Genomic DNA, 16190 nt, shown 5'->3' with positions numbered 1-16190 from the left:
GTCACAGAGATAGAGGGAAGGTTCAGGGCTGAGCAGTGTCTGGAGATACTAGAGGAGGTGATGCTGCCTACTGTTCGCGCATACACCCTTCCGTATCCTGAGAACATATTATCATGCACGATAATTGTCCCGTGCACACAGCGAGAGTTGTGCGAACATGGTTTGAGGATCAGCACCACCTAGAACTTTAGCCTTGGACTAGCAACAGCTCTGACCTAAATCCCATTGACAGCGTTTGGGCTAATATTGTTAATGTTTGGGAGCCAAATGAGGAAGGGACGCCACAACGACTGTTGCATCACATGATGAGGGAGTGGGAGGTCCTCAGGAGAAAGCCTCACATCATTCACAATCATGTGGCGTCATTAACTGACCGCCTTCACGATGTGATTACCACCAATGGTCTCTGGACAAAATATTGAGTGTAATTAAAGTGGCAGATTCATTTTGAATTAATAATTTCATCCAATGATGTCATGATATATTCGTTTGGACAGTTCTCCAAATAAAACAGGAGTGTGAAATGGGGTTGGTGGAGGATTAGTGCGCCTCCCTGTAAAACAATTAACTCTAAGCCCTTGGCCACCCCGCTTGGGATACATGGCGTCTGGCAATGAATGAAAATGAATGTTTTTTATTTGTCATACAGTATATAGATCACACGTTATTTTGGAGAACATTATTTTATAATGTTATGAGGAATGAATATTTTGTCAGGAAATAAACTTAGTACAAATTATTATGATTTTGTTCTATGCCTACCGATGATGAGATATAGTAGAATAAACTTACTGTAAAATATTATGATTTTGTTCTATGCTTGCCTGTCATGAGAAATAGGCTGGTAGAGTTGAAATATTATCATCATTAGTGAAAAATATGTTAGGCAAAAACAAACCTCATAATTGATTACGATGTCGTCCCTGTATTCATTTTCACCACATTAGAAAACATGTCCTGTTTCATGACTGCGATGAATTTTCTTGGAAAAGATAAAAGGAGATAAAATCGCTGTGAGATATATGTTGGAATCAGCGCCGTGCTCATCTTGAAGCTGTATCGCACAGGGTAAATCCTGGCAATAGTGATGCCGCTAAGAGATACGCAAATAAACTAAGCAACATATCAACGCAATCATATGATCTTAAAGCCCATCATCGAACACTTTGTGGCAACTTTGATGGGCAAACCAGCGGACAGCCAGTGCCCTAGTTGAAGGAAATCATCAGACATTTCCCGGTGGTCTGGCGCCGGGCATGAGCCAAAGACCTTGCCATCCTCAGAAAGTTGCCTCTTTAACCATATTGTTTTTCTTCATTCTTCATTGTTTTCTTTTTTATACAGATGCAACAAATTTTATGCTATACTGAGTCATTTTTTCTTTTCAACTGCGTTGCGCATGGTCATATCGCGCTCAATCGCTACCTGCCACCTACTGTCTACTGGTCGACTTTACTGCTTGACCAGTTACTCAGCAGTTTGGACAACATCACAGTCATGCCTGACAGATTGTGCCTGTCGAGGGCACAGTCCGCCAGTTACTGCCCGATAGTCGAGCTTGTGGACGGGGCTTAATATCTTCGCTTACATCCGGGGACTGTCTAACGTCAAGCACGTAATTATGTATTCAGATAAGGAACAACCCCACATCTACCAGTGTTAACTGACGCTAGTTACTCATTTGGTAGCCTCTTCATTCCACTGTCATCATCGTTGTCTTTCCTACCATCTCCTCCAAACACTGTGCGGGAGGGATCGGTGTTGGTTAGGTGCTGCAAATTAAAACTGTATATTTTGTTACCTTGTCCCTGTTTGATGTTACTGAACGATGTCTTATGCACCTCGTGGACGTGAAAGTAATTAAGTGGGGCTGCTAGGAAGAATTTTAAGGTAACCATCTCATAATATATGAATGTTGTTGATTATCTTACTATATTTTTGCGTTTCTAATGCAATGCATTTATACTGAGAATGAGCCCCGTGAAAGGGTATTGTCTGCAGAGACGTGGGCGATACTTAAAGGGTTTTGACGTCCCTTTGTCCCGAATCAATCCTTTTCAGGTCTTCAACTGTCCTTCGTTTCTTTCTTTTTTCCTCGTGCTTGCTGTCCCTCTCTATTTCCATCTCCCTTGTGCTACAAGGTCTTACTGGTTTAGTACAGTCTTCTCTCTTCTTATTTCTGTATATTTGGTGAAATATAAAAGGCAGTAAGACAACAAATAGTTTAGTATTAATTTACTGCCTATAGATATTAACAGATATCATGTGTCATAGAACATAATAACCCTTGAAATTGATTAAATGTATTACCAATATTATATTCCTTAAAGAAAGCATTGTTGATTCTTTTCGTCAGAGGTCAACATCTATTAATCTGATTCACTAGACTTCGTTCCCACTGCGTCGAATACTATGAACAAACGAAACTACCGGCTGACATGGTGCTCTTCTGTGCTATGTTGCCCGTTACGTTTTACAGATTGCTGATGCTTATTACTCTATTATACTCCACGTTCGATCATTAAATACCGTAGAATTCTCTATACATTGTTTTGTGCCACTTATTAATAATTAACCTTGATTTACGTATAATATGATGAGAATATTTGCTTGACCACCACTCAAATGTTCAGCCAATCACGGTCCACCGGACACAGGCTAGGTTCTGAGCGATTCATTCAGAAAGATACTTGGACCTACTACAGGGGACTGCCAGATGTCTCCATATACCCCAATATGTTTTCGCACTTTCTACTTGCTCGACTGTATATATATATATATATATATATATATACAACACACACACATTGATACACGCACTATAAACATTAAGTATAGTGATGTATATATTTAAAACGTGTTATAGGTAAGCTTGAAGTACAAACAGAATAAGATTCTATACCAAACTAAGTACCATAAAAGCTAATTTTTCGACTGTCTAGGTGTACCGCTAAGAAGATTGACCAGAAGAGACGGGGAGAAGCACTTATGATTTACAACAATTGTTACCATGTTTTAGGCGTGCAAAAGTAATATCTACACAGGGGCTCAACCCTCATCAATTTTTGTGCTTCCACTGATAAAGGAGTTTTGCTCATTTTACCTACTTTTTGCCATCAAGTTCGCCTCCTTAACCACGTTATTTCAATTATCCCGGCGAGGAGGGAGTGGGATGAAATGTGACAAGTTGGGAGCATATTTCAAAACTTCGTACATTTCACAGCCGCATTTTTTACAGATTATAAACCCTTTCAATCTTCTGACGTCATTTTCTAAGTTATTTTGGCTGTCTCGAGATTACTGAACTTTTGGAAGTCCTCTTGTAATGAAGTAGTAAATAAAAGCTACCTGTAACCTCATTTAGTTTTCGGAGTCTATCCTTAAGTGAATAAAATTATCTGAAGAAAACAGTATACAAAAAAGATGGAAGGATTACAAGAAATGGAAGTGGTGGAGCCCTCAAATGTACCACAGCCACTTAATTTATATTTAGGAAAACAAAAATAAAAATCCCTCAAGCCATATGAAAACTGATGGTATTTATAGGAATGGTGAAGTTAGTCATGCTTCTAGTAACGATTATAACGATCTGATTAGCACATTATTGGAGGTGGAAAGAGGGGTCTGGGCAGGAGTCAATATTCACTTACATCCAGACTCTCAAGAGATGCAACTAATTTTCATTCCACTTTACATCCAAGAGTTACAGCTAATTTTTGCTTTATTGTACATCAATATATTCAACAGAAACATTTCCACAACATTCTCGTACCGATGGGCAGGATTCACCCCGTAACTCAAGCTAACCTCAGGGCTGCAGTGTTCGTATACCTTAGAACCTCTACTGGTCGCTACTGGGCAATACTCACTTCTCCACACTCACTCCAGGAGAGGCTGAGGTTGGGCCCTTAGACCAAATTTAGGGCTGGTGTTCGATTCTTGTGAGGCCTCCATCTTGACCTCCCGTATTCTTCATTTACATCTTTTGACTTATTCCATTCCATCATGATCCCTAATTTCGTTGGATTAGTAAATATCGTAAAAGCGTCTTCCTCAGCTATTTATTATGTTTACCATCCCTTACACTTTACTTTTGCTGCTGCATAGAGTCAGCGTTATTAAGCCAAAGAGCATGCACCTAACTTGCAACAGTTCACTAAAAGATCGAACTCTCCAAAATGGTTTGATGGCAACTGTACCAGAGCAACAGCCCAAAAGTCATTAGCATATAACTCTTACTTAAAATAAAAAACATCTGAATCACTCTCCCAATTTAAAATTGCTAGAAATCATGCAAAAGCTGTATTAAATCTATCTAAACCAAACTTTCTTCAAAAGCAAGCATCAAAACTACTTAACAACCCTAATGACTATAGAATATTCTGGTCAACTCTTAATTCTTTCAATAATAACTTTAACAAGTCATCTTCCATTCCCTCACTAAAATCTTCAGATGGCAGCATTACAAATGACCCACGTGGGAAAGCAGATATCTTTGCCAGTACCTTTGCCAGAAACTCTATCATAGACAATACCAGCCAGAATGTCCCAGTACTGGAACTTGACTCTCCCGAAATTGCCCCACTTAAAATACAGACAAGATACGTAAAATCCATCCTAGACAACTTACCTACCAACAAAGCTCCAGGCCCAGATGGAATTCCGCCAGTTGTTTTGAAAAAGTGTTCCCCTGAACTTGCCTCTGTCCTAGCTAAATTATTCAGACTATGCGTACGTACTTCTTTATTCCCAAATTCATGGAAAGAAGCCAATATCCACCCAGTTCCGAAGAAAGGAAGTTCGTTTGACCCCTCCAATTACAGACCAATAGCTGTCACATCTTCTCTTGGTAAGGTATTTGAAACTTCAATTAATAAGCACATTGTTAAACATCTTGAATCCAACAACTTAATTAGTTATTGACAATATGGTTTTCGCCACGAAAGATCCACCATTGACATACTCAATCTCTTAACTCATACCATCCATCAATCAGTTGATCTTTTTGGAGAAACTCATGCAGTAGCTCTTGATATCTCTAAAGCTTTTGACAGAGTATGGCACCGTTCCCTGCTGTCCAAACTCCCTTGCTATGGACTAACGTCTTTTGTTCCTTTGATTTCTTCATATCTTAGTGGCAGGAAAATAAGAGTAAAAGTAGATGATGTATTTTCCAATTTCCACTCAATTAATGCCGGCGTGCCGCAGGGATCAGTTCTGGCGCCAACTCTATTTTTGGTTCATATTAATGATCTCTTATCTGTCACCCACAATCCCATTCACTCATATGCAGATGACTCAACACTACATAGTTCATTCACACTCAGACATCCATTTACAAAGTCTAATATCCCTACCTCTCAACTCAGTACAGCCATATCCATAAATCAAGATCTATCTACAATCAGTGAATGGGGACAAAACAACCTTGTCTCTTAATGCTAGTAAAACTAAATATATACAGTTTACTAATAGACAGGTATTGCCAGATTCGTACATTACCTTCAGTGCTACTTATATTCCCATCTCCAAAAGTATTGAAATTCTTGGCGTCTCACTTAACAGTGCCCTCAGCTGGACCTCTCATGTCAGATCACTTGCTAAAACCGCCTCAGAGAAACTTGGATTATTGTACAGAGTCCGTAACTTCTTCGCCGATGAGCAGTTACCTATATTTTATAAGAGTCATGTGCGCTCTCAGCTTGAATATTGCTCACCCTTGTGGAATGGTTGTGGAGAGGTTGCATTAAGACAACTAGACAAAATTCAGAACAAAGCTGTTAGAATCATTAACAATCCTGCCATTACATATAAACTACCTCCCCTGCAAGTAAGAAGGAATGTTGCTTCCCTTGCATTATTTTACAGATATTTTTTTGGCAAATGCTCAGATGAAGTTGCGTCCATGGTGCCACCTCTCCATGCCTTCCCTCGTGCTACACGGGCATCTGGTAGCGCTCACGACTGGAATGTCACTCAGCCATATTGCAAAACTTCCTCCTATCAGAATTCTTTCATTTCCCGAACTGCATCTCTCTGGAACTCGCTTCCCCAGAGTTGTTTCCCTCCAAATATCAACCCACAACTGTTCAAGTCTAACTGTTACAGGTATTTTATGAACAGAGGACACCAGTAATCTAGTGTATGGATTATTTTTTTTTTTTTTTACTCATTTGTTTTTCCTTCCTTCGTTCTGTTATTTATAAAAAAAATAAATAATATTGCTACAACGAAATGGTATGGTCTGTGTGAAAGACAAAACGGCTCCACATCTCCGTACCTTAGACGCTATCGTTCTTCAATACCTTTATCTCTTATGAAAGACGAGACTATCCTGCCATATCGCATTGCTCATTTACGAAAGCTTTCTGCTCTATGTTCCCTTACTTTTTCCTTCCACGCACATCTATCCAATTTCTTTTATCCCACATATTTAATTTCCTTTCAGCAGCCTGTACTTTCCAATCTTCACTCTCATCTGACAAGGCCACATTTTGTACGATTTTCTTTAATACCTCCCCTTCGTATAATGCTTCCTATCTTCCAGTGTTACTGTTTATCCCTTCATATGTACTACCATCTTCTGTTATATTCTTGCATTCTCCAAGAGATTTTATCTACCTTACGGTACACTTCTAGACCTGGTGGATTATCCTATGGCAAACAGCACCTCGCCACAGTCAGGTGTGAGGAAGAGAGTGTGGAGGTTTGGTTCCTGGATGGACACTGCATTTGCGTCTTTTCACCCAATTAACAGGAGTACAATAGTAGGCTCCACATCACCCCGTTACTTGGTTATATGGTTACCACCCAGCATTGTATTTGGTTTCCTGTGTTAGTGGAAGCCATTAAGCCTGTTACTCAGTGCAGATGCGCATGAAGTGGAAAGAACAATAGTAAAAAGTGACAGGAGAATGAGAGAAAAAGGATTAAATGAGGGCAGACAGAAAAAGAATGATAAGAATAAAGGACGAAGCGTGCAGCACTACATCAAGTGAGTGGATGATAGTCGTCACCATGTACCACCATGTCACCGTAGTACAGGAAAAACCAACATGAATGCTCTCCCTAGTACTCACCCCCGTCCCCGCCTTCCCCTCTTCATGCCTCCCTGTCATCCCCAATTTAAAAACGTTAATCACTGTACCCTAAAAGTTCTTTTGGGCTGTTTTGATGTGTAGTATGTAAATGGTATAAGAGAATTTTAGCTAAGTACTTAATGGATATCCATAGATTTTAAAAGGCCAAGAGAGAGAGAGAGAGAGAGAGTTAAGGCTAATGACTGAAGAAATCATCACTTATCTTACATTTTATTTCATTTTTATGGGAAATCAGTTGCAAGCGCTGGTTCGAATCCTCGCAATAATAATAATAATAATAATAATCAGTCTCCAACTTTTCTTAGTCTAATATCTGACTTAATTTTCTGTGGGGTGATGGGGAATGCCTGGCTCCGTGTGTTGTTCTGGTAGGCGTAGTGTTTTTCTTGTAAATTCTGAGTTAATTTTTTACACTCAGATTTTACTTCATATACTGGTATGAATTATGCAGCTGGATCACCACATCCAACATGCATAATTCTGGTGAAAACGAAGAGTAATTCAATGTAGAAATAGCACTCTGTACCTTTTACAACAATAAACATTTCAATTCAAATTAGTTCAGAATATAATTTTCCTCTTATGGTTTCAATCCCCAAGCATGGTTGCTTATTATTTTCGTCAGTGTTTATTATGGGCAGAAAAGAGTTAGTACGAATGGATGTGTAAACGTACAGGGTATATAAATCAGGAAATATATTACCTAGGTACGGCAGAGCGTGCTTTTTACAAAGCGTCATTCTCTGTCATGACCACGGAAGCTTCAAGAAGGAAAACGTAGCTCTATTAATACACACTGGCTCAATTTCACCTTCCATGCATACACTCACATAAGATCCCGCTGTTGTTTTCCTCCCCTATTTACTCCTCTACATATCGGACCCTGCACCACTTCCACCACTCCTCCACGCAGCCCTACCTACCTCTAATGCCAAATGCACACATAGGACCTCCCATCTCTTCCCCTTTCCCACTTCCAACCTTTTATCATACCAAACTTCCTCACCTCTAAAATATATATATATATATATATATATATATATATATATATATATATATATATATATATATATATATATATATCCATCATCCAATCCTACGTTGCCCCATGAGGAGCGTAGGAGCCCGGGACTAGGCAGTTGGTCCTGACATTTAAGATGAGAGTGACCAACCTCACTCATCCCTGAGTGGCATTACGTGAGCAATAAACCCCAACCATCCCTTGGATATACACCTTCACCGGCTCCATCCGATTGGAGCATAATAATTACCCACTAAACCACCAGGAGCCAAAATTTGGTTATATGGTTACCACCCAGCGTAGTAAATGGTTTCCTGGTGTACAGGAAACCATTTGGCTTGTCACTCAGTGTAGAGTCACCCACAGGCAGAAGGAAGAGGAAAGAGTGAAGGAATGAAAGACAGAAGATGGAGTGTAAAGTCACCTGTAGGCAGAAGGACGAGGAAATAATGAAAGAAAGAAAGATAGAAGAAGATGGAAGGAAAGAAGGATCCTAAATGCTTGCATGTTTTGGTCTTGGTCACCTATTGGCAGCTCATCTTGCTGGTCGATCTGCAGCATCCCAATTACGACCCATATCGCTGAGGTCACACTCTATTACTTCTGCCCCTGTCTATTTTGGTCTGCCGATCGCAACCCTGCCCCAGACATTTACACTTCTCATCCTCTGCAGCCAGTTGATATCCTCCATCCTTTCAACATGCACAATCCACCTCAGTTTTCCCTTCCCAATCACAACACCAGTACATTCAAGCCCCATCCTTCCTCCTAACATTTTAATCCCAGTCCTAGCCCCTCCAGGCTTCGCATTCGATTAAGGACACACAACACACCCAATCAAAGCATTGTCATTTCAGTGCTTTTTAAGTCCAAGATCATCCCTTTCCATTACTGCCCACGCCTCATTACCATACAACGTTACACTCCTAGTACAAACAAACAAAGGTCCATTACCACGAAGTGAGAACTCTCTCAATGTTAGCGGAGCTAACAGCTTCCTGAACTTCCTCCAACCACACCTGCAGCACATAACTTGTCCCCCACATAACAAAACTCCACCACACAGTTAAGAAACACTCCAGCAAGATGAATTCTTTCACGCCTGACAGACTCTACAAGCTTCCCCCAACACACCACACCATGAAATCAGCATTATTTTGCAGCCTACCTCTAATACCACTACATCTCTCATGCTCCTACTTATCATAAACACTGCACAATATAGAGTTACTTCCCATTGCCCTGTGGCAAACTGCACATGGCCACACTCCCTCTGCATTGACAGTACCGCCACCAGCCATAGATATCATTACTTTTGTTTTATCCCCGTTTACTTTCAAACCTTCGTTCCCCATTCTGTCTCTGTGCCTCTCTCTCATTTTATACGATCAACACCACGTCATCATCATAGATCTCCCATGGAAGTCCATTTCTGAAGTCATGTGAGAGAGTTCCAAACACCATGACAAACAATAAGAAGTTCAAGACTGACTCCTGATACACTCCAACATTCACGGAAAACTCATCACTTAAATCTCCATTCACTCTCACCTGGGTGCGAGCACCCACATGCATAGCCTAAATCACTTGAACCACCCACTCTTCGATCCCAACCTTTCTCATTATCCGCTCCACCACCTTCCTAGGGAGGTGCTGTAGGTAAGGGTGCTTATCATCCACTCACTCAATGTAGCGCTGCTTTCAGGTGACTCCCCTCTGACAGACACGCCAAATGTTTTTTGTAAACCAGGAAACAATTAACTACGCTGCATGGAAACCATATAACTACATGACACCTGTATTGTAGTAGAATACGGCGCTTGAACCAGATTGAATCTGTAAACGATTATATCAGAAGGTGGGTTGGAGATTATTGTTCATAATGCCACTAAGGGAAGGGAGAAGCTGGTCACTTTCATTAAATATTGGGACTGAGTAGCCTAGCCCTGGACCACTACGCTCCTGATGTGACAAAGAAGGACTGGAAGGTAGATGGTATATACGCATCCATGATAATATTCAGTTTCGCAGACACTTTCAGCAGCACATATAAGAATACATGCACACATACTGTATACATTCATGTGTGCATATCCATGAATATATTCAGTAAAAGGCTGGCGTAATGGGTATACAACACATAAAACGTGCGAAAATACTGACATACTGTGGATACTGGATTAGTAAAACAGTCTTCCAGAGTTATTGCTTCACATCGAGGTTAACAGAAATAGTTATTCAGACTGTGTGTGTGTGTGTGTGTGTGTGTGTGTGTGTGTGTGTGTGTGTGTGTGTGTGTGTGTGTGTGTGTGTGTGTGTGTGTGTGTGTGTGTGTGTGTGTGTGTGTGTGTGTGTGTGTGTGTGTGTAGTTCAGTTTAAGTAAATCTCTCCCTTTTCTCTCTTTCCCCCTTGTTAATACCTTCACAACGAGGAATTGCTGTATACTTCATTCACACTAACTTCAGGCAATTTTGTTAACCTTAAGAGAGAGAATTTCTAATCTGGAGGCGACAGAGTTACCTTTCATCAAACCCTTTACTAATAAAACACTTTCCTAAGAGTTGTATAAATTCGTCTGACGGCAGTACAAATACAACAAACAGTATGTCACTGTGTTCAAGGGGTCATAACGTAAATTAGTTCAGAATGCTGTTAAGGACTTTGTTTTCACCACAACTTTTACACGAGAAGTTTATTTATTTATTTGTTTATTCATTTATTTAATTTCCATTTTCAGTCTCTGTCCCTGACTGCTCTTATCTCTCCTGATCCACCTGAATCCTCTCAGCTTGATCTTGCATACCATATGATAGTGGTATGCACGATCAAGGCGAGAGGAGTGAGGTGCACCAACAGAGAGAGGAGCAGTCAGGGAGACAGACAAGTCGATAAGCTAAAAATAAAAAACATGGCAGCTTAAAACAAGGCCAGGAGAAGTTAGAATCTGTGAATTGGAATGAACTGCGTCTGGCGGATTGTGCAATATATAGGGATTGCTTCGTTAGGAAAGCAAAAGCTGTGTGTGGTGTGCCATGAGTAACAACAAAGACGAAAGGTATGGCATGGTGGGATGAAGTGGCTAAGAGAGCAGTGGAGAAAATGAGGAAGAAGTGACTAGAGTGGACACAGAACAGAGGTTCTGTTGAATAAAAACTGAATATACTGAGTGCAAGATATAGGAAGAAAAATGAATGCAAATTATTCTCGAAATAGGAAGTTATCCTGGAAAGAGATGTTGAAATGTAGAAGTGACAGCGAAAAGAAATGTGAAAGTCTGAAGGATGTGAATGGTAGAGTATTAACCAATGTGGATGAAGTAAGTACTAGATGGAAAGAATATTTTGAAAGTCTGATGAATAGAAATGAAGAGAGCAAAGCGTCTGAACATGATAGTTTGGGGGATGTACAGAGAAAGAACACAGTGCCAGGAAACGTGACGCTCGCACAGGTGAAGAACGCTGTAAAGCAGCTGAAAAATCGGAATGTAACTGGGGTTGATAGGTGTATGCGGAGATGATTAAATGTAGTGGGAAAGGTGGAATGAAGTGCTTGTTGGAGATATGTAAGAAGGCATGGATGAGTGAAACTGTGACAGTAGAGGGGGAAAAAGGTAGTGATTGTACTCCTCTACCAAAATAAAGGTTAGCGAAGAGAGTACAGGAATTATCGTGGCATAAGTCTATCTAGGGAAGTTATATGGAAGTTCTAGGGAAGGTATATGGAAGAATTACTATAAAGAAAGTAAGAAAAATATCAGAAGTCCTAATGAATGACGAACAGGGTGGCTTTAGGAGTGGCAGAGGATTTGTGGATCAAATATTTGCAGAGACAGATAATGAAGGCGCATGAGAAGGAGAATCAGGAGCTTATGGCATTAATGGATCTGGCAAATGCATACAGCAAAGTAGACAGAGAAGGACTGTGGAAGGTTTTGCACATGTACGGTGTAGATGGTAAGCTGGTAAGTGCGGTCGAGAGTTTTTATGATAGTGAAGCACATGTAATGGTAAATGGACTTCTAAGTGAATGGTTCACCATCAGTGTAGGCGTGCAATACGGTTGCATGATGTTCCCATGGTTGGTTTATATATATATATATATATATATATATATATATATATATATATATATATATATATATATATATAATCATCATCATCAGCCATTATATGTCCACTGCTGAACAAAGGCCTCCCCCAGCCTTCTCCACGAATTCCTTGACTGAGCTAATCTTTGCCTCGTTTTCCCTGCAAATTTCTCTATTTCATCCCTCCACCTCCTGTCTGGCCTTTTTCTGCTTCTCTTGCAATCTCTTGGTGTCCAGTCAGTCAACCTCTTGCTCCATCGATTATCCCTTATTCTTGCTATATGGCCTGTCCACCTCCATTTCTGTTCTTTCACAACTTCTATAATATTTTTGACTTTAGTCTGCTCTCTCACCCAACTTGATCTTTTCCTGTCTCTTAAAGATATTCCCAACACTGACCATTCCATTGCTCTCTGAGAAAGAATTTGTTTACTTTTCATCGATTTTGTCAGTTTCCAAGTCTCACAACCATACGTCATAGCTGGAATTATACATTTGTTATATACTTTTTGTTTCATACAAACTGGCAAGCTGCTTTTCATGATGTCCCTATGTTTACAGAAAGCTTTCCATCCAATTGTAATGCATCTTTTTATTCGCTAACATTAGCTTTCGTTAATTTTAGTATTTGTCCCAGGTAATTGTACTCCTCGTCTTCTTCAAGGATTTCTCCACTTATTCTGATGACGCTCTTTGGTGTTTGAGGATTAAACATTACTTTAGTTTCACTCCGGTTCATCTTTAGCCCTACTTTGAGACTTTCTCTGTTCAGGTCATTTAACATTTCTTGCAATGTCTCTGCTGTTTCTGAGATTAGGACAATGTCATCTGCAAATCTTATGGTTTAGCTTTTCTCCATCTGTGTTCACTCCTTTGTTTTCCCAGTCTAGCTTTCTGAAAATACTTTCTAGGCATGCTGTAAATAACTTTGGTGAGATTGTATCTCCCTGATGCACGCCCTTCTCAATCTTAATTTTTTCTGAGTCCTTATGTAATTTAACTGTAGCAGTTCCCTCTTTATATAAGTTTTCGAGCAGTTTTACAATGTTCTCATCCACTCCTTGTTCTCGCAATGAGTTTATAATTGCTATGTGCTCCACTGAGTCGAAAGCCTTTTCGTAATCAACAAAACCTAAGTACAGTGGTTAATTATATTCTGTAGTTTTCTCAATTAGCTGATTCATTGTGTGTAGATGATCAGTAGTCGAGTACCCGCTTCGGAATCCTGCCTGTTCACGAGGTTGGTTTTCCTCCAATTTTGTAGTTATTCTGTTTGTAAAGACTTTAGTGAAGAGTTTGTAAATGACTGATAGCAAGCTAATGGGTCGATAGTTACTATGGTCTTTTGAGTCACCTTTTTTTGGAAAGTAAAATAACTATTGCATTACACCATGTTTTGGGAATTTTCTTCCTTTTTATACATTGAGTAAATAAGTGAGCAAGCCTAGTTTGTACTTCTGCTCCTGCATCCAACAGTAAATCTGTTACTATTCCTTCTTCTCCGGGAGCTTTCCCTCTTTTCATATTTTTGAGAGAATTATTTACTTCATCTGGTGTTACCTCAGATATTTCACTTATGTCAACTGAAAAGTTAGCTGTTGGTACTACTGTCTTTGATGCATACAGCTCTTTGTAAAATTCTTCAACTTTCTTCAACATCTTATCTCTGCATTTAATGGTATCACCGTTTTTGTCTTTTAGTGATGAAATGTGTTGCTTTTCAAGTGCCATTTTACTTCGGACCTGTTTCAGACTTTTTCCTTTTTTGATGGTTTCTTTGAGTTGATCCATGTTTCTCTTTCTTTTTTCTTCTCTTTGTCTTTTGTTGATAAGCTTATTTAATTCCGCTCGTTCTATTTCATATTTCTTTGTTTTTACTTTCATTTCCTGTCTTTTTTTCATAAGCTGAAGTGTCTTTTCTGAATTCTTCTTGGCTTTGGTTGTATTAGTTCCTACTACCTCCGCTAATTCTTTTAGCACTTTTGTTAGTCTGTCATTCAGCTCATCAATGTCACATTCAGCATTATTGAGAACCTGAAATCTGTTCCTTATTTCCAACTGGAAGACTGCTTTGTTTTCACTGACTTTTACTGGGCATATCTTTTTATCTTTAATCATCTTTTTTCTTTCACTTTTGAAATTGAATCTTTCTGTGCAACCCACCACTCTGTGGTCACTTTCAATATTTACTTTGTTGATAACTGTGACATTTGTGATCGTGTTATTTTTATCTCCTATAATGAAGTCAATTTCATTCTTTGTTACGCCATTTGGGCTTCTCCAGGCCCACTTTCTCAGTGTTCTTTTGTGAAAGAATGTGTTTATTATTCTCATGCTAAACATTTCTGCAAAGTTTACCAGCATTTCTCCTCTTTTGTTCCTTTTTCCCACTCCAAATTTTCCCATACATGCATCTCCATTTTTTTATTTTCCTAATTTTTCATTAAAGTCTCCCATCAGTATAGTATAGGTGGTCTTTTCCTCTTCCATAATCTGGGAGATGTCATCGTAGAATGTTTCAATGTCTTCATCTGAGCTCTGAGAAGTTGGTTCATACTGAGTACTTGTATTACTTTCAGGGCATATTTTTTGCACAGTCTGATTACAACCACTGCTGCTCTGTCATTTACATTGCTAAATTTAACAATTTTGTCTGCAAGATTTCTGTTAATTAGAATTCCTACACCACTAACTCTTTCATTTTCCCTTCCTCTGTAGTAAAATAGCTGGCCACTGTCATCGAGCTAAATTACTTTTTCTTCTTTTCTGTGGGTCTCACTCACACCTACAATATCCCAAATAAAGTTTTCCAGGTCAGCCATTAAGTTATCATGTTTGTAATCATCAGCGAGGCTTCTTACACTGTATGCATAGATCTTCATGGATTTAAGAGTGTTTAATATCCCAGTCTCTAACTTGTCTACACGGTGCCTATATATATATATATATATATATATATATATATATATATATATATATATATCATCATCAGCCTCTTGAGTATCCACTGAAGGACCGGCCTATCCCGACCTAAGTCGGGACGATACAGCTAAGGTATCTCTACCAAGTGGCTTAGGCTGTCTGGCAGAGATTGTATGTAGGGTGAGAAGTGCTTGTAAGTGTAATTGTAGTGTTGGAGTGGCTTTGGATGTGTGTGTAGTCTGTGAACCAAGTGTAATCGGCCCGCGCAAGCCGACTGGGTGCAAGCATACTTTACAGTAAGCGACACAGGTTCAACCACAGCACCCATTGTGTCCGCCAATGCAGTACGTGGCCGGGTGAACACTCCCAAAGTTTATTACCCTGGTAGGGCGCGAACCCTGGTCCACCCGTGTACGAAATGAACACTCTACCACTGTACCACAGAAATATATATATATATATATATATATATATATATATATATATATATATATTACTAGACGCCTTAATCCAGTAAGGGGTTGCCTCAAACAAATCGCCTCCAAGTCGCCCTGTCCCCCGCCATTTCACTGCCCTTCTCCCAACTCACACACCCCTCTCTCATATACCTCTCCACTCCATCCCTCCATCTAATCCTCGACCTCTTCCTCTCTCTCCCACCCTCCACCTCACTCAGATACACACTCCTCGTTAGTCTCTCACCCTGCATCCTCTCCACATGGCCAAACCACCTCAGTGTGTTTCTTATAACGCTTCTTATCAAATCCACATCCACACCACAACGCTTCTTTATATCTTCATTTGTCAGCCTGTCTCTCCATGTGACTCCACAGGCTCCTCTTAAATAACTCATTTCCACTTCCCTCACTCTTGACTTGAGTCCTTCCAACAACGTCCAAGTTTCACTTCCACACGTTAGAGTTGGTATCACAATAGTGTCATGTAGTAACTTTTTCACTTCCATGCTCACTTCCCTGTTTGTTATCACTGCTCTCAATGAACCAGCAACCTTTCTTCCTTGTTGTACCTCTCCAAACATCTATCCTTCCTCATCACACTC

The sequence above is a fragment of the Coenobita brevimanus genome, chromosome 18 (genome assembly GCF_032717465.1).
Source record: "Coenobita brevimanus isolate Jiangsu-jjx chromosome 18, ASM3271746v2, whole genome shotgun sequence".
NCBI lineage: Eukaryota > Metazoa > Arthropoda > Malacostraca > Decapoda > Coenobitidae > Coenobita > Coenobita brevimanus.
Note: the sequence above shows the minus strand (reverse complement) of the source record.